At 55.2% G+C, this 19173-nt stretch overlaps 1 pseudogene; it reads left to right on the top strand.

Moving 5' to 3' along the window:
- Positions 1 to 8019: 8019 nt before the first annotated feature.
- Positions 8020 to 11696, top strand: LOC128948062 (serine/threonine-protein kinase pim-1-like; annotated as a pseudogene).
- Positions 11697 to 19173: the final 7477 nt, after the last annotated feature.

Genomic DNA, 19173 nt, shown 5'->3' with positions numbered 1-19173 from the left:
CCGCAGGCTACGGCGCTGATGATGAGGCCGTTGCCCAGGAGGGCAGCCAGGGAGATGCCCAGCAAGAGGCAGAAGTGCAGGAGCTGCAGCTGCCATATGTCTGCCAATGCCAGCAGGAGAAAGTGCCTGATGGAGCTGCTGTTGGACATTCACTGTATCTGTAAATTTCAACCTACAGAAGCAGGAAAGACAGGGAAATGGAGGGGAGATTTCTCTCAGAAAAATCAAAGCCCTTTCTCTTAGACCCTTTCCTGACTCTTAACACCTTCCTCTGTCCATTTCTCAGAGATCTTCCTTCACCTTTTTTATTGGAGCCCTGGTTGCTGCTGGCCAATATTTTGTGAGGAGCTGGACCTTGACCTGCAGGACACCTGGGAGTGAGCCCTGACTCCCAGTCAGTGCAGGGGAACAGTGAGGGCCGGGGACAGTCCAGGTATTGGGACTTGGATAAAGAAGGTTCAGCTAAGGCAGAGGAGCTTCCTGGGTGAAGGGGTGGGGATAACAGAAGGTAGAATGAGATATTCTGCTGCACCTGTGGAGAACAGATTGTCCAGCAAGACACGAGGGTTGTCTGAGGCTTAGTGCAGACTGAGGGGAGCTGCTCTGTCCAGGTGACCTTTTCCAGCTGCCCTGCACTTGCACCTTTCTGAGATCCACTCCTGCATTAGCCTGGACAGCCAGGAGACACAGCTGAGAGCAGAGGGCTCCCTGGCACACAAAGTGGCTCCTGCCTTATCCCAGAGTCAGCAGAGTGGGCTCATTGCCAGCCTCCCAGGCTGCCCTGCCCAGAGCTCCCGGGGCACAGGGAGCTGGGACATCCCATTGCTGTGCTCAGCCCTCACAGGAGGAGCCCAAGGGCTGGGCCTGGCCCTGCAGCTGGAACTGCCATTGCAGAGAGCCCCTCAGCAATGCCAGCAGCACCTGGGCAAGGCAAGGAGAGAGAGAGAGAGCCGGGCCTGAGGAAAAGCCTTTCCCTGCCCAGCTCTGCCCAGCCCCTCCCAGGCAGCAGAAGGGCAGGACAGTGGCCCTCAGGCCCTGTGCCCAGGGAATGGGCACATGGCCGCAGAGATGCCCTTCATCTCTGGGGCTGCTCTGCCAGCCCAGGAGGGATTGAGGGCCCCAAGCGGCTGGGCTTAGGGCTGTGCTGGCTGCGAGGGGACACAAGAGCTGTGCTGCTCAGGGCAGTGTCTGCCCTGCAGGGCAGGCCCAGCAGGTGCCACATCTGCCCTGCAGCAGGGCTTCCCTCAGCACTGCCTCCCTCCCTCCCTGCTCATGGCTCTGCTGCTGGAGCTGTCCCAGCTCGAGCTGCTCCTGTGGCCACAGGCTCCTTCTCTGCCAGAGCTGCCAGAGCCCAGCCCAGCCCCTGGGCCAGCCCTGCCCTGCAGCTGCTCGGCCCTGCAGGGATTAAAGAACAGCTCCCCCAGCCTGGGCACCATGGAAAGGTGATGCTGCATGGATCTGGAGGCTGGGCAGGTGCAGGCACTTGCTGAGGTTCCCAGGAATCCTCAGTGTGATGGTTTAAGAGCCTCAGCCCCTGCTCTGCCCTGGACAGCTGAATTTCCATTGCCACCAAGCTGAGCCAGGGAAAAGTGGGAGCACAGACTCAGGAAAGCCGAGACCCACGCAGGAAACTCCTGCCCTGAATGAGGTCATGACAATTCCACTTTAGAAATGAGCTGGGCATGAGCTGAAGCTCTAAGCAGCCCTGGCTGCAGCCCCAGCTTCACCCCCTGCAGCCATCCCTGGCAGCAGGAGCCATCCTGCCCTGTCCCTCTGACGGTGCCCAGGGCAGCCCCGCTCTGGAGCACATCCACCTCCTCCTCCTCCTCCTCTGCTGACAGAGAAACTGGGAGAGTTCTCATGACATATCCCCCATGCTGTGGGGTGTGCTGGCGCCAGGAGATCCCTCCAGGAGCACAGGAGACATTACCCTGCACCCACACACTCACCATGCACAGGGCTGTGAAGATCTTTCCCCAAGTGAAGTCTCAGCTCAATGTCTTCCCAATCCTGATTGCCTTCAGCCTGTCTCTGCCTCGATCCTGTCCCCTCAGTGCCTGCAGGCAGAGCCCTCAGCCCTGCTGGACTGGGAGAGGAGGAGAGGAGCTTGTCCTGGGAAGAGCTGTTCCTTTAAAGCTCAGCAGCACAGACACAGCACAATGACCTTAATGAGCCTCTATGGGATTTGGTGGTGTTTACATCAGACTCAGTCCCTGAGAGGGTCTTCAACAACTTCTCAAGAACTTAAAATTAAATTTAAACTCCAAATTTTCTTGAAGTTTTAATGGGTCCCACTGAGGGACATGACTGAGAAAGTATCCCCAGGTTCCAGTTAGAGCAGAACGTTGGAGGCAGTGATGACAGCTGGAGACAAACAAGGCAAAGATGTCTCTGGTGCTGAGCAAAGCTGGATGTGTTTGAGGAATGCAAAGGGCCAAGGCCTGAGCCCCAGACCCTGGCCACGCAGATCCTGTCCCTCCCTCCTTGCTCAGGGTTCTTGCCGGGATGGGCACTGGCATGTGGGGATGTGCAATGGCAAGGGCAGGAGCATGGGGCGGCCCCTGCCAGGCTGCTGAGCAGGGACAAGGAGGAAATGAGGCCCCAGGCCTGCAAGGGTCGCTTGTCTCCTGCTCCTGCCTCAGGCCCAGGGCCAGCAGCCATGGCCAAAGTGCTGCCCAAGTTGGCTTTGGCAGGGCTGTCTGGCCGCTGCTGCCCATCCCTCTGCCCTGTCCAGCCCAGGCTGTCCCACGGTGTCCCTGCCCTGCGCCTCTGTCCCTGTAGGCTGTCGGCATCCCCCGGCTGCCCCATCTGGCTGGCCCCTTCCTTTGCCTCTGCCTCCTGCCTACCTCTGCCTGCCCACAAAAAGCCTGGGGCTAACATAGACTCCTTCTGGTGAATGTGTAGTGCCACAGCCCTGCTCTGGGAGGGAAATTCCTTTCTCTTTGTTCCTAATCTGGGCTTTCCAGCCAGACCTGTCTGTTCTTGCAGCTTTTGTCTGAAAGCAATCTTTGGATATTTGGGAAGTTTTGGAGATGGAATTCCATTTCAGCCATGGGTGCCTGGACCAGAATGACAGTTCTTCTCTACAGGAAGGAAAGGGCAGAGCCCCAGTGTTTCAAAGGCTGATTAGAGGCAGCCCCAAGGAGGCCAAGGCCAGCGAGGCCTGTTTGTCTTGGCTGCCTTTGTCTAGGAGCAATCCTTGGATGGAGGGAATTTGGGAGGCCAAATGCCAGTTTTGTCCATGGGCACCTGGATGAGAAGGACACTTCTTTTCCATAGGAAGGGAAGTACAGAGCCCCAGTGTTTCACAGGTAGGTGAGTGCTGGCCCTCAGGAAGGCAAGGGAACCTAGACTGTCTTGGCAGCTTTTGTCTGGGAGCTGTCCTTGGATATAAGGAATTTTGGAGGCGGATTCCCAATTTTGGTTTTGGACACCTAGACTTGAAAGATGCTTTTTCCATGGAAAGAAAAGCTTGGCCCCCCAGTGTTTTGAAGGCAGATGAGAGGTGGCCCCCAAAACGCCCAGGCCATCATGAGCTATCTGTTCTGGCAGGTTACATGTGGGACAATCTTTGGACTTAATCAAATATGGAGGTAAAATCCCAATTTCAGCCATGAACCCTTGGATAAGGAGAGTTCTTTCCCACAAGAAGGAAAGCACAGAACTCCAGGGCTAGATGAGAAGCAACTCTCAACATGACAAGGTCAGCTGGACCAGTCAAGCCAAGCCAATCAGAATTTTTCCGTTTTCTTGGATCCCTGAGGCCCTGCAGCATCACAATGTCCACTTGGTTCCATGAGACCCTGTAGTATCACAACAGATCTTTGTTTCCATAAGGGCCAGCAATACCACAATGGTCTCCTTCGCTGTTCAGTGGCACAATGGCCCCTTGTTTCCATGAGGCCTTGCAGTGTCAAAATGCTTTCCTTGGTTTCATGGAACAACGCAATGGCACAATGGCCCCTTGGTTCTTTAGGGCTACCCAGGATCACAGTGGACCCTTGGTTCCTCAGGGTGTGGCTGTGTCACACTGGCTCCTTGCTGCCATGAGGCTCTGCAGTGTCACAAAGAGCTTCTTGGTTCCACAAGGCCCTGCAGAGCCCCTTGATTCAACAAGGCCTCAAAGTGCCATAATGGTCTCCAGGATATCATGAGGCCCCACAGTGTCACCAGGGCACCTTGGCTCCATGAAGCCCTGAAATACGGAATGGCCCATTGATTCCATTGGGCTCCTCACTGTTACATGAGTTCCTAGTTCCACAAGCCCTGTAGTGTCACAATGGTTTCCTTGGTTCCACAGAGTCAGAATGTCTCCATGGTGTCATGGAGCCCCACTACGATCCCCTTGATTCCATGATGCCGTGCTATGCTACAATGAGCCCTTGGTTTAATGAGGCTCTGCAGTGTCACAATGGCCGCCCTTGGTTCCAGTGAGTCCTGAAGTGTCATAATGGTTTCCATTATCACCATTTCTGGTTCCACGAGGCCCCAGAAAGTCACAATGGACTTTTGACTCCATAAGTTTCTATGCTGTAAACAACAGTCTCCTTGGTTCCACAGTGTCATAATGGATCCTTTTTTTCCATGAGGTGCCTGGCCTCCCAAAGCCTCTCAGAGACCTTCTCCCCACAAGGTCCCCAACAGCCCTTCATGGCCCCTCAGAGAACCTCATGGCCCCTAAAAACTCCTCCTGGCCCCTCAGGACCCCTCACAATTCCATCACAGCTCCTCACAGCCCCACATGGCCCCTCACAGCCCCAGGCCTGGGGCTCCTCCCAAAGGAGAAGGGGTCGGGCCCTGCTTGTTCTCCATTCATTTCAATCCCTTCACAGCCACGAGTGCAGAAAGGCTGAAATGGAGCCTTTCCCCAGCGTTTCCCTCGGGGTTAACTGCGGGCTGAAGCTCTGTGCTGGCACTGGCCCAAGCGCCACCATCCCTGCAGCCGTCAGGCCTTTGCTGTCCCCCGTGTCCATTCCCTGTCCCCGAGTCCTGCCCGGCTCTGGCAGCAGCAGCAGCTGCAGCGCAGGGGGTGCCGGCCCGGCCCAGCCGGGGCTCCTGGCCAGGAGCAGCAGCAGCGCCGGCCCCTTCCCGCCTGCTCCTGCCTCGGCTCCCAAGGGCTTTTTCCAGCTCAATTCTGGACTAGAGCAGCAATCACCCACACACAGCCCTGACTGCTCAGGGCCTGCCTGTGCTGCCCTGAGCAAACGCTCAGAGAAAGAAAGGATCGGGTTCCAGCACTGTTTTCAGCACTGTTTTACTCACCCTGAGCTGACAGCAGGAGGCTGCTGCTGCCTTTGCCTTGTGAATTGGAGATCCTGGCTGCTCTTGCCACTCTTCTGCTTGTCACTTGAAATTTATCTGTAAAACTGCAATTGCCTTTTTTGATCAGCTCTACCCTGAGCACTTTCATGATGGTGAATGTGGGAATCTTTAAAATCAGAGGGTTCTGGGAAACCTGCAAAAGGTGGGCCTCAGAGGCAGCAGAACTGTGATTAGAGCTAAGCGGTAGCCATAAGATTTGTTAGCAGAAAAGTTATATTAGAATTAGAAAGTAAAGACAAATAGAACAATGGTTGGTATATTAACGCTCGTCTAGAATAAATCCCTAAGCCGCAGAGATATTAGGAAGTTCTAAGCTTAATAATGGAGATCTGTGCATTGTGTTTAAAGGCTCACAAGCAGGTATTGTATACAAAACAAGCAACCATTGTTTTAACCAAAGGAACCTGTGCTTACAGTGGTTGGATAGAACTACTGTCAATATGCTTTTTCTTTTTGTGATTGGTCAAAAAACTTTTCAACTAAGTTGTAACATTAAGTTCTTTGTCTGCTGCTGAGGACACGAGGTGCTGGCATCTTCCCATTGTCATAACCATGCAATGAGACTGATGCTGGAAAATAAACAGCTCGAGACACGTTCCTCAGCAGTCTCGTCCTGTTGATGATTTGTACATAGCCCGCGGCCAGCAATAGCTGAAGTCAGGCTTTTGGTCCCAGGCATCAGGATTAGCAGATCTTGAAATGCTCACAAATCCCTGAGCACAAAGTCAAGGAGAATTAAAGCCACACAGGCAACATTTGCAGTGCTCAAACACAGCCCTGTTGCCGCTGCTGAAATAGAATCAACTGACAGAGGCCATCACAGAAATTGCCTCTTGAGAGTCAAATCAAATGAAAAAATCCACCAGGAGAAAGAGAACACAGAACCTCTTGACTCTCTCCATTGTTTCTTCCAAGCAGCAGCAGCAAATGGAGATGCGTAGAGGTATTTCCAGCTGCTGCTGATCCCAGCTGGGGCCCAGCCTGCTGCCCAGGCCCAGCAGGAAGCTGAGCCCAGCCCAGGGAGCTCAGCGCACGCGGGGCCAGGCCCAGAGCCCCTGGCACGGCCGCCCATTGCGGGGCAGCAGCGCAGATGGAATGTCCTGCGGCCCAAACCTCCTGCTCCTGCCACACAGTGCCAGCACTCTCCCCCTCCTCCTCCTCTTCCAGCACGGCACAAATTCCAGCTGGGAGGAGGCTGCCCCAGAGAGGTCTCAGGCTCCTGCTTCAGCCTCAGTGTCCCTGCAGAGGAACAGGGCATCTTTTAGGCACTTCCACTAGCTTAGGGTTCCCATTTCATGCAGAATCTGGGATGAAAATGGACTTGTTAGGAAGGACAAAAGCAGAGGGAATGGATTGGAAATTATTAGGAAAAATGACCCTTTGTACAGGCAAAGCTCACTAAGTCATTCCCTGCATTTCTCCTTTTCAGATTCTTTCAGTCATCTCCTGAGAGATCCAGCTTTTTCTGGTGCCTTTCATGAACCGACTGTACTCTTGATTTATGTCAAAGCATGAGATGTAGAAACATCTGAACTGAACACTGAAACAAATTCTTTCTGTCAGCCCATTTTCATCTTCTAGATCACTTTCAAGATGTCCATGGGGGTGTTGGAATGATTATCCCACAGCTCTCCATTTCTGGCTGCAGCTCTGGAGATTCTCTGCATTCAGTCAGGCTTGCATTCCCTAACAATTCCTGGTAGCCTGTCATGTTTTCTTTGGGTAGAATAGTAACAATGAAAACCTTACCAATGGCACAAATGCCCAGCCCACAATGAAAAAAAGGAAAAAGCTGTGAAGTTCTTCAAACATTTGTCCTGCTTTGCTGCAAGAGTCGTGCTGCACACACGGTGCGGAAAGCCAAAGGCAGCTGCAGTTGGTGGCACATCTTGTGACAGAAGCGTAACCTCATTCTCCAGAAAAGGTTCTTGGAAAGAGCAAACAGGACTGTGGACAAGATTCTGGAAGAACTGAAACAGTTTTTAGGAAATGAAATGAAAACAGAAAGAAACAATCTGAGATGTTTTACTCATTTTGTTTTAATGCTCCCCTTAGCACTACTTCTCCATCCTATTAATTCCAAATGGATCTCACCTCTAAGATCCATGACTTGGCATGTTTTAGACACTAAAATACCATGAGCTATGCACAGTTTGCCTTCCTCTGTTTTTGGGGGGTTTTTTTTGTGTTTTTTTTTTTTTTTTTTTTTTTTTTTTTTATGGAAAGCAATGCTGTTCAGGTAAATGCAGTGCATGGGTCAGGTACAAATTCTGAATTCAGGGAACGGGCTCCAATAGCGTTTGACCCTCAGCAGGGAAAATGCACAGCAGTGACTGAGGAGATTCCTGTGTCACTGCCCAGAGTCCAGACTCCGGGTCTTGGCTGAACACAGCAAAGCTCCCGTGTTTGGACAGGCTCAGGGGCTGCCCCCAGGGAGTGCGGGCTCAGCACAGGAGCGAGCGGGCTACGGACAAACAGACACGGGGACAAACGGCCCCAGAGCTTCAGTTGCAGTGGCAGCAGCAGCAGCAGCAGCAGCATCGGCAGCGAAAGCAGCAAAAACAGCAAAAAAACCGAAAGAAGCGCCTTTGTCGACTCCCTCACGCTTCTCCTCTCCCACAGTCCCGCACCCTCTCCCACTCTCCCTTTCCCAGTGTCCCCTCCTCTCCCAGTCTCTCTCTCCCCATGCCTGGCCCCATGCCTGGCCTGGCCATACCCCCGGCCCGCCCCTGACCCCGGGCAGGGCTGCCCGGTGCCCAGCCCCGGCCGCCCCGCCGTGGTCTCGCCTCGGGCCAGCTCTGGCCGTGCCTGCGGTGGCACTGCTGGGCGGGCATCAGTGCCTGGGGCTGGGGCGGCATCGCCTCCCTTTGCCTCCGCCTGGCCTGAGCCCGGCCCCGAACCTGGCCCCGGCGCCGGCTCCTCCTGGGGCCCGCGGAGGACACAGGCTGCGCAGCCGCTCCCACCGCCTCCGCCGCTCGGCAGCGCGGCCGCCGGCCCCGAGCCTCCCATGCCGGGTTCCCGGGAGCGAACGCCTGGGCATGGCCGGCCCGGGGCGGGTGAGGGGCGCTCGGGGGCCGTTGCTGGCCCCGGGCTGAGCGCTGACAGCCGCGTCCCGCCCGCAGGGAAGGCGCAGCCGGGCCTGAAAGAGCAGGACAGGCTGGGCTTGCTACTGGGGCGTGGCGGCTTCAGCAGCGTCTTCGCGGCCACGCGGCTCTCGGACGGTGCCCCGGTGAGCGGTGGCCGGCGGCGGGTGCAGGCGGAGGAGGCGGAGGGCGGAGGATGGGGCTGGGCAGGGCGGGCGGCGAGCTAACCCCGCTACCGCCCTTGGCTTGCAGGTGGCCATCAAAAGGGTGCCACAGAACCGCGTCCTGCACTGGGGCAAGCTGGTGAGTGAGAGGGGCCAGTGGCAGAAGCCAGGGCTGCCGGGCGGGGATGAGCCGAGATCCGGCAGGGTGGGAGCTGCCAGGACACCCCAAGGGAGAGCGGGCGTGGGGCCAGCGCAGGGCGCAGAGCATCCCGGGCTGGCTGAGGGCTCCCCGAGCCCCGGCACAGAATCAGCCCCACTGACGGCATCGTGCTCCTCCTGCAGCCCGACGGCACCAGCGCACCTCTGGAGATCGTGCTGCTGGCCAAGGTGTCCACTGGCTTCCCTGGTGTGGTCCAGCTGCTGGAGTGGCTTGGGATCCCCAACAACATCGTGATGGTGCTGGAGCACCCGGAGCACTCTCAGGACCTGCAGCATTTCATTGGGGCACAGGGGGTCCAGCCTGAGGAGGTCGTGCGGGAGCTGTTCCGCCAGGTGCTGGAGGCCATGTGGCACTGCACCAGCTGCAGGGTCCTGCACAGGGACATCAAACCAGAGAACATCCTGCTTGACCTGGACACTAGCCAGGCAAAATTGATCGACTTTGGCTGTGGCATCTACCTGCAAGACACAGCCTACACTCACTTTGCAGGTGAGCCCATGCAGGGGTGTGCTCCCTGTCCCGGCATCTCATGGCCCAATATCTCACAGCCCAAGCTGGGTGTGGCAGCAGGGATTCCCCCTTTTGCTGCCCTTCATGACACTGAGATTTCAGCTGAGTGCTTTTGAGCAGGGCTGAGTGGGGAGCCATTTTCCAGCTGTGGTGGCAGCCTTTGCCCACCAGTGTGCCCAGAACTTGGGCTGGGGCTGGGGCAGGCAGCCCAACAAAAATTCCCGTGGGTGGGGGTAGCAGAGAGGCAGGGGCAGAATATGTGCCCCAGCCAGTTTGGTGTGCAGGTGAGAAAGGGCTTGGACTACTTCACTCACCTGGTTTGTTTTGGGTTCATAATGTTTTTTGCTGCAATGCAGGCAGGGAGGATGAAGGAATTGGAGATTTTTGGGTCCATGACAATGGAACTCTGCATGCAGTTCGAAACTCCAAGTGTCACAAAGGCAAAAACTATCGATTTGACTCCCAATCATGAATTCTATAAAAATGCATCAGCATGGTGCAAATACACAGAGAAAACTGCCAGAGGATCGATCCAAGTCCCAGTGCAATTGCCACGGGGTTTGTTTCTAATCTGCGGGGACAGAACTTGGCACGGCATTCCTGCTAATGCCACGGGAGGTCCATGCAGCATTGGGGAAATTTCAATGTTGTTGCCAGATTTGAAATCGCTAAGAGAGAAAAGGCACAAAGAAAAAAGATCAATACAACATTATGCGGCAGATTGCAATGGCAAAATATTTACTTGGGACAAGGCAGCGAGAGTTGCTACAGCAATCTTCTCACCTCAAGCAGCATCGGGGGTGGCCTTGACTCAAATCGACGACATGGGTTGTTGGTTGAGCAAACATGCTCAGTCTGTGTCTGTCGCATTGAGTGACATGTTAAAAGACATCAGTGGTGTAAGATAGGCGACTCTTCAAAACAGAGTGGCGATCGATTATGTATTGCTCGCTCATGGACATGGGTGTGAAGAGTTTGAAGGGATGTGCTGCATGAATCTCTCAGACCATTCAAGATCATGAAAGTATTCAGAAAATAAAAGACAGCATAAATAAACTTGGCAAGATCACAGGATCGTGGATCGATGATCTGGTAGAATTTTTTGATATCTCTCCCATATGGAGAGGAATTTTAAAGATAGCATTCTATGTCTTAATAATTCTCTTAGTCCTCATACTTGTTATTCCATGCATCTTTGCATGTCTAAGACGTGTCATGAGTCAGGTAGCAAAAGAAGTGTTTTTAGTGCAAACAGAAGGGGGAGATGTGGGAACTCAGCACAACATTCCTGATGTGCAGAGTCACCGAGACAACCCTTGGGGGGCTCGGAGGTCCTGGAACATTGCTGGAAGTGTTTGGTGGTTGGACTTTGATCCTGCACGGGAGACGACACCTGTATGAGGATGGGAGGATCACACGGGGATAAATGGTGAAGAGATAGATTAATTATAGTGTGAAACACAGGTTTTAGAATCTCGGTACAGGGGGGTTCTAGGGAGACAAGGTGGAGGAATTAGGGCGTGTCTTGTCCTTCTTCTTCTTCTTCTTGTCGTCCATCTTCTGTGGTGGTGGTGGCACTTTGGGATTGGTCATTACTGAATGTGCACTTGTCAATAAGGGTGAAAGGTATTGGGGAGAAAAGATAAATATCTTATACGTAGTTTAGGGTATAAAGATAAGTGACTGCCCCGAGGGCAGTCAGTGTGCTCATGGCTGACATGCTGTGCGGACCTCTGTTGGGCCGGGAGAAAATATTGTAGATAAGAATTAATAAACAACACTGAAGACCGAAAAACCTGAAGACTCCTTTTGTCCTTTGGAGCGCGGGCTGCCCCAAGGCCATCCTGAGCCTTTCCAGGCAACTAAAAACAGCCGAGAACGGGACAGCCACTTTGGCTGGTACTATGGCAAGCCAGCTACCATCTGGTCCCTGGGCATCCTGTGCACCAAATGCTCTGCGGGGAGCACCCTTTCAGGAGGGGTCAGAACATCAGCTGGGACCATCAGCTCTCACGGCCACAAGGGCTCTCTCAAGGTGGATCCTCATCTCTGGGCATGGGGGAATCCCAGTGCTGAGAGACAGCAGTGGGCTTGTAAGCATCCCGCTCTGGCAGATGCTGAGGAGGTGGCACATGTCCTGCTCTCCTGCTCCCCTCCAAAACAGGGAATTGATGGGAGAGTTTAGGCCCAGCTCTGAGCACATCCAGCAAGGCCTGGGCACGAGAATACTGAGGCAAAGCCAACAGGAGCCTTCTCCAACTGCCTGGCAGTTTCTGGTTTCTCTGCCCAGAGTGCCAAGATCTGATCAGGCAGTGTTTATCCATGCTGGACTTGGAAAGACCCTCATTAGAGGAGCTGCTCTGTCATCCTTTGATGCAGGATATTCATCTGCCGTAGAAGAAGGGAAAGAGCCACAGGCACACTGTGATGCAGGGCCCTGGTAAGTTACAGCTCCACACATGCCTTGGCGATGAGAAGCAAAGGAACCCAGAGCTTTTTTGTCCTGCCTGTGTCACTGCCCAGGGCTCATCAGATGGGAACACACAGCCTGTGTGCTGGAGCTGAGCTGCTCTGCCCAGCACTGGTGGCTGCCATCCAGGCTGGTTTTGCTTGTCCTTGTTCTCTGACAGCTGGGGCCCTGGGCAGAGCCCTGAGAGCCTGGTCTCACCCCAGGGAAGGAGAAGGAGCCCCTGGAGAAGCTGTACCAGGTGGGGCTGCTGCTGCTGGGGACAGCAAGGATGAGATCAAGGATGACAAGCTCTTCCTGGACCTGGCCACTGGCCAGCTGAAGATGATGGACTTTGATTCTGGCACCTTCTTCAAAGCCAAAACTCCACAGGGAATTTGCAGATGAGTCCACACACAGGGGGATGCTCCCAGATTTGGGCATTGCACAGCCTTGCCGGGAACCAAAGGTTCCCCGTTTGCTGGGGCGGATGCAACTGATTCTTCAGTGGCTGCCCAGCTGCTTTTGGCAGGGCTGGGAGGATGGGCTGGGGTGGGTACGAAATGGGAGTGGGCTCCTGGCCCTGCCAACAGCCCCCAGCACCTACCGTGCCCCAGGATGGGGCTGGGGCTGGGGCTGGGGCTGGGGCAGCCAGCCCAACACAAACTAACCCCCATGGTGGGAGCAGAGGTGGGACTCCAGAACCTGTGCAGAGCTGCTTTGCTGTGCAGGCAAGGAACGGCTTGGGCTGCTCCACTGCCCTTGTTTGCTTTGGGATTGCTAGGATTCCTAAAGTTAGAGAGTTTTGAGAAAATGGTTAAAAAAGAGCAAGCATCAGGCAGAAGTTTTGTTAGCATTGCACATACAGCAAAAAAGTTTTCTAAGCAGTAGAGCAGACATGACAAATAACACAATAGACCTCTGTAGAACTAGCTTATAGATTGCAACAAAGTTATTTAATGTATATCTTTAGAAAGTTTGTATGAATAGATCTCTGTTCTTTGTCTCTTATGAACCAGTCTGTTTTACCTACCATTACGTGTGTTTCATATGATTAGATGGAATTCTTGTCAATATGTTTTGCTCTATGTGTGATTAGCTAAAATCTAAGCCAAGATAGTTTTATGCTATGCTGTAATGCAACACCCCCTTGGCATTCCCTGTAAATCAGCGAGCTGTTCACATCCTGTCTCCATTATCCTAACAATGTACTGAGACTGATGTGCTGAATAAATAGCTCATGTCACTGGTCCAGATGCCCCGTCTCCGTGCGTGATTGTACATAGTAACTGCGGCATGGGATCACTGGTATTGTGGGGCCAGTGCAGGGGGAAAGGGAAGGGAGAAAGCCTGGGTGTCCCTCACCCGTCACTGGAGTTTTCCCTGGCATGCAGGAGTTGGGCCTTCCTCAAGGCCCTGGCAGAGATATAATTTTTTACCTTTTTTCTTGTTTCCCCTTTTTTTCTGTAATCTATTTTCAATAATTTGTTGTTTGTTTTCTAGAGGAAGTGTTCCAGGTGGTTTCCAGTCTGCATCAGGAAGTGCTTGTGAGTAGCTGTGGCGTGGATGGGCTGTGCCCTTGGAGAAGGCTGAGGACATTGTTTGGGAGCAGCTTTTCTTCCAGCGGGGGAGGGCGTGAGGTGGGTCCCTTTGTGCTTGGCAGGGTGGGATCAGAGCTTTTGGGAGATGGCAGCGAGCACAGGAGCATCCTGCTCTGGGCAGCTGCTGAGGAGGTGGATGTGCCCTGGCTGGCTGCAGGCTGGGCACATGTCCTGCCCTCCTGCTCTGCTGCCAAGGGCAGCAGGGATGGGCAGCTCTGGGCACAGCTCTGGGCACAGCCAGCACGGCCTGGGCACCGCAGGCGGCTGGGACAAGGGCACAGGAGCCTTCAGCTGAGGGGTGGTTTCTGCTTTCTCTCCTTGCAGCCGGGCTCTACGGGTGCTGAGGCTGCTCTGGGCTCTGCCAGGGCTCTGCTGGAGCTCAGCACCGGGCCAGAATCAGCCAAAGAAGAAATGGTGTGACCTGCAGCACAGACTTGCTCAAGCATTTTGGCAGCACAGCTCAAGTTTACAGAGTGTACACCTCCAAGGGAAAACATGACACCCCTCAAAAAATAAACTTGTTCAATAACTTCTGAAATTAAATCAATCTGGGATGACCCCAAATGACATTTCTCAGTTTGCTCAAGCTGTAGCTCAGCCCTTCTCCGAACAGTTCTCTCTCCCCCACCTGCCTTTTACTTCCCAACTGCTCCCTCTTTTCCCGCAGTGAGTTCCCAGCCCATAGCAGTCTCCATCACACTGTTGCCTTCCTTGATGCCCCTCACCACAAGGAAGGCTGAGCCCCAGGATTAGGAACTCATCCTGTCACTGGCTGAGGAGCAGCAATGTCTCAGAGGTCCAGTGAGATTTTAGTGTCATTTAGAGCCGCTCTCCAGCCCTCAGCTCTCCTCTCTGCTGAGCTCCCCCAGCAGGGGGTGAGGAGGGAAGGGGAAGAGAGGTATTGGCACACCTGGGAAAGGGACCAAGCTCCCACTCCCTTTTCCTCATCCTTGCAGCAGGATGAGCTCTGTGAATCCCCTTGAGCCTCCCCACCCTTCCCAGCCCACACACCTCCCTCACTTAAGCTGAAGCTGAAGCATCTCAGTCTCCTGTGGCACACCAGTCCAGTGCCATGTGCAGGGAGCCCCAGCCCCAGAGCACAGCACACAACAGTGCAGTCCGGGCTGGAGCAGCTGCCCTGCAGCCCTGGCTTGGCTGTTTGTGGCAAGGCAATGCCCCTATTCCCACCTGTCCCTGCAAGATGGCCCCAGGGCAGAGCCCAGCCGGGCTCCCACTGCAGCCCCTGGAGCTTGGGGCAGACAGTGCTCCCAGAGCTGAGGTTCCTGGGGAGCACCCGGAGCCATGCCTTTAACTCTGTGGCCGTGTGTCACAGGGCAGGCTGTTTCATGCTGTGCGAAAGTACCAGCCCTGGTTTGAATGCCAGGGGCCTTGCCCAGTCACATCTCTCCAAGGGCTGCAGCATTTCACTGGCCAGAATTTGAAAAGGCATAGAGATCAGAGCAATGAAATTATACAGACTGGGTTTTTCAAAGACCCTTTAGAAGGAAGGGCTTGAGAACAAATGCTCGCTATTTACCACATAAACATAGGGATGAGTGCTCTCTCTGTCTCCAACCCACTCCCCCCCAGCCAACGTTACAGCCACCCACTCCCTCACACATTCCCCTCATGCCTTACCACTGACGTATCCTGTCAAGCCTTCCCAGCCCCTCATCCCTTCCTGGCCCTGTCCCCACATGCTCGCCCCCAGCCCAGCCAAGCTGCCCGGCAGCAGCGCCGCAGCCCCACAGCAGCTCCAGAGCAGCCCCATCAGAGGCACCTGGGAGCCCTCAGCAATCCAGCCAGCAGCAGACGGGCAGGAGGACATGGATGGCCCTTCCTGCCTGGCACAGGGCTTGTGGCCATCTCAGGGCACTGCTCTCACAGGGATCCCCGCAGCTCCGGCCCCTGCCCAGCCGCTGTGTGGGCAGCACAAAGGCTTCAGCGGAACCACCAAAGGCCAAGGGGCATCTGGCCATTTCCCCTGCAACACTGCACACCTGGGCAGGTTGCTGAGCGAGGGTACCCTTCTCCCCTTCATCCTCTATGCCCTGCAGACCCTGGGCAGCAAAAGAAAACTCCTGGGAGTCTGTGTATTATACCACACTCTATATTCATACACTAACGAAAAAACAAACAGAAGAACAATGTTAAAGAAAAGGGAAATTCCTGCTGGCTCAGGTGTCCCCAGCAGACAGAGTCTCTGGGATCAGTTCTCTGCAGAGCTCCAGCAGCGCAGCCAGCCGAGCCCCGACAGACGAGGCTGTGTCCTCCATGCCCTGTGGAGCTAGTCTTGCAGCCTCTGGATGAAGGAATATCGCCCACTCTGCAGTGCTTGGAGGACATACAATGTTTCAACTGCTATATCTGACACGGCATGGCTGGTGTCCTCTGTCAGGTGTTCAAGGGCTGAAAGAGAGAAACACAGAGCCATGGTCAGACCCTGGATATGCAGGGAGCCGAGGAGAGCCACCTGCCAGGGCCATCCCAGCCGGTTCTAGCCATGGCCAGGAGGGAGCAGGGACCAAAGGGAGCAGCCCGAAGCTGCTGGCCACGAATCGCCCAGGTGGCTCTGAAATCTCTGTGTGCTCTACCCACGCCGCCCCTGGTCCACACAGGGAGCAGAGCCCTCTGCAGCCGGGGCAGGGCTTGCAGCTCCCCCGGCAACCCCCGCTGCCCTCACTCACCATTGCAGATGAGCTGGAGCTCTTCCTTCTTCCCCCTCAGGTGCCGCCCAGCCATGCCTGTGAACACAGAGCCTGTCATGGCCCCAGTGGCACAGCTCCCTGCCAGCAGCGCTGCTGGCGCTGTGGCCACACGGGCTGCTGGCCCGGCAGGGCTCAGCCCGGCCCTTGCCGCACGCTGCCGCCCCAGGGCACGGCTGCCAGAGGGCGGCAACAGCAATGCCCAGGCCAGGTGGGGCTCCACGGCGCTGGGTCCGGCCGGCGATGCCGGGGCAGCAGGCGGGGCTAGGGCCAAGCTGCGGCGGGCCGGATAGGCAGCCCGGGCTTGGGACTCACCCATGAACCTGATGGCCGCCGCTCGCAGGGGCTCCTGTGGGCTCTGCAGGTAGGGCAGGGACCGGCGCAGGTGCTCGGCCTCTCTGCTCCTGTCCTCTGCCAGCTGGACAGAGCGGCAGGAGGGAAGGGTTGGCGTGGGCTCAGCCCCTGGGCCGGGCGCTGCCTGCACCCCGCCCCGGCCTCCCCTGGCCACACAGGCCTGAGGCACGGCCAGCAGCTGCCGGCGCCGGGCTCCTGAGGGGAGGGGCAGAGGGCCGGCTGCTGCCCGGGGACCCGCGGTGCTGGCCCGCCCCGCAGCCGCGCCGGGCTGGGGCTCCCCCAGCAGCCTGGAGAAGAGCCTGCGGGGCCTCTGGGTGCAGCAGCAGGCAGGGCCACAACTGCCCGCCCCGCACACTGAGCACTGCGCTCAGGGAGCTTCTCCGGGCTGAAGCAGGCGCTTGCAGGCTGTCCTTACCAGGCACTTGCTGAACTTCCACAGATTCTGGTTCTTCACCAGTCTTTCAAGATCCCTCCTCTTCAGGAACTCAGCCACACAAAGCAGAGCTTCCTGAGAAGCCTGGAGAGCAGCAGAGATGCTGAGATGGCCCCACAGCCCAGGGCACAGGACCCACATCCCTGTCCCAAGGCCTGGAGGAGGCTGCAGCCCGGCAGGTGCCAGGTCAGGAGACAGCCAAGCCCCCTGCCAGGGGGACAGCAGCAGCCCACGAGTCCTCACCTGTGCCACAAGCCACTTCTCATTGTGGCAGTGGAGGAAGAGGGGCAGCAGGCTCTGGCGCAGGGGCATCTTCAGGGCCTTTTTTACCTTTTCCTGTGGAAGAGTCACCAATGTTCGGAAGAGCAGTATGGAGATGAGCTGAACCTGCCAATTGTTCTGTATGGAAGGAAGAAAAAAAGACCTCAGCATCAGCTGCACGGGGCTCAGCCTGGCACAGGCCTGCAAATTCACAGGGCACAAAGTGTCCGGACAGCACCCAGTGGCCGTGGCTGGGAGCAGTGAGCCTTACGTGGTCAAAGCGTGGCAGGAGCGCCTCAAGCAGCTGCAGTGTGATGGGGCCAGGCATCAGCATGTCATTGTCCAAGATGATAAAGCTGAGTAGCATGACTGTCATGAAAACTATCTCTCCATCTGCATCCCACAGCAAGTCCACAAGACTTTCACTCAGGCTCTGTGGGATCTCAGGGCCTCAGGACTGAGGTGCAGATACACCGAGACCACCCTTGGGGGGCTCGGAGGTTCTGGAATGTTGCCAGAATTGTCTGGTGGCTAGACTTTGATCCTGCACAGGAGATGACGCCTGTATGAGGACGGGAGGATCTCACTGTGATAAATGGTGAAGGGATAGGTTAATTAGAGTGTGAAACACATGTTTTAGAATTTCGGTACAGGGGGGTCTAAAGAAGTAAGATGGAGGAATTGGGACGTGTCCTGTCCTTCTTCTTCTTCTTCTTGTCGTCCATCTTCTGTGGTGGTGGTGGCACTTTGGGATTGGTCCTTACTAAAAGTGCACCTATCAATAAGGGTGAAAGGTATTGGGGAAAATAGGTAAATATCCAGTACGTAGTTTAGGGTATATAGATAAGTGACCGCCCCGAAGGCAGTCAGTGTGTCCATGGCTGACGTGCTGTGCAGACCTCTGTCGGGCCGAGAGAAAATATTGTAGATAAAAACTAATAAACACTGAAGACCGAGAAAAAACCTGAAGACTCTTTTCGTCCTTTGGAGCGCGGGCTGTCCCAAGGCCTCCCCGAGCCTTTCCAGGCTATCAAAACAGCCGAGAAAGAGACAAGTGGCGTTCGCTGTGTGGGCTACTCCCACAGAGGGGGGGGAATTAGCCCTGAAGAGCCGAGAGGGAAGCTCCGAACTTGGACAAATTCCCAGGAGAGCACTGCTAACTCCTCAGGAGAGAAGCCAGAAGAAAAAAAAGGAGAAAAAAAAAAACGGCCAGGAGAGTCTGAAGAAGACGGCAGCCACTGAGAATTACATCTCTCAGCTTCTGCCAAAGAAAGTTCGTAGCAGAACAGCCCGGATCGGAACCAGAAAGGCGCCTCTGGATCCACCTCCTGTGACCTGCTGGACGGAGATCGGGAGCCTTCGGACTGCTCTGACAACAGAGATTCGGTGAGAAGGTCAAAAATAAGAACATGGGGGGCACACTCTCCCAGGAACAGCTGGGAATTTTGTCAGCCTTGCAGGGAGCAGCCCAGACCTAAGTGGTCGGGATCTCAAAGAAGGAGCTGAAACAGCTTTTATTATGGGTGAGGCTTAATTATCCATTTTCAGAGACACGTCTGCTATTTGAAGTAGGTTTTTGGCAGGAAATTAATAGGCATTTATATCTCTTAGCCACGAAAAAAGATGAGACAGCATTAAAGCTGCTCACGTCAGGTAGAATAATGTTAGAAGGTATTTCTGTGCAGTCAAAAAGACTGGAGAGGCAACAAGAAGTTTCCGGACCCTTTGAAGAAGGGGGAGGAGAGCAAGGCTCTCGGCGGAAATTAGCTTTGACCACAGTTAGCCAGGGGGAAAAAGCTCTCGAGGAACGGGAGCAGGGAATAATATCAAAGCCTCTGATTCCAAGACCCAGAAACCCCAAGAAATCCCTAAAACATCCTGAAACCCCAGAGAGAACAGGGGCTTCAGGCTTCGACTCAGAAACGAGAAGAGAAGGGGGGATGCGGGGGGGAGAAAAGGGGTCGGGAGAAGTGCTTCCTCGCGGCGACGGCGCGGCGACGGCAAAGCAAGGCGGCCAGGCTGCAGCGGTGCAGGCGGGGGGCGCGGGTTAGGAGATAATGGGAGACGCGAGTTC

Source organism: Melozone crissalis, unplaced genomic scaffold, assembly GCF_028551555.1.
Source record: "Melozone crissalis strain CALT ecotype California unplaced genomic scaffold, PUWL_Pcris_2 ptg000111l_1, whole genome shotgun sequence".
NCBI classification, from domain to species: Eukaryota; Metazoa; Chordata; class Aves; order Passeriformes; family Passerellidae; genus Melozone; species Melozone crissalis.
Note: the sequence above shows the minus strand (reverse complement) of the source record. Positions and strands in the feature narration are given on the sequence as shown.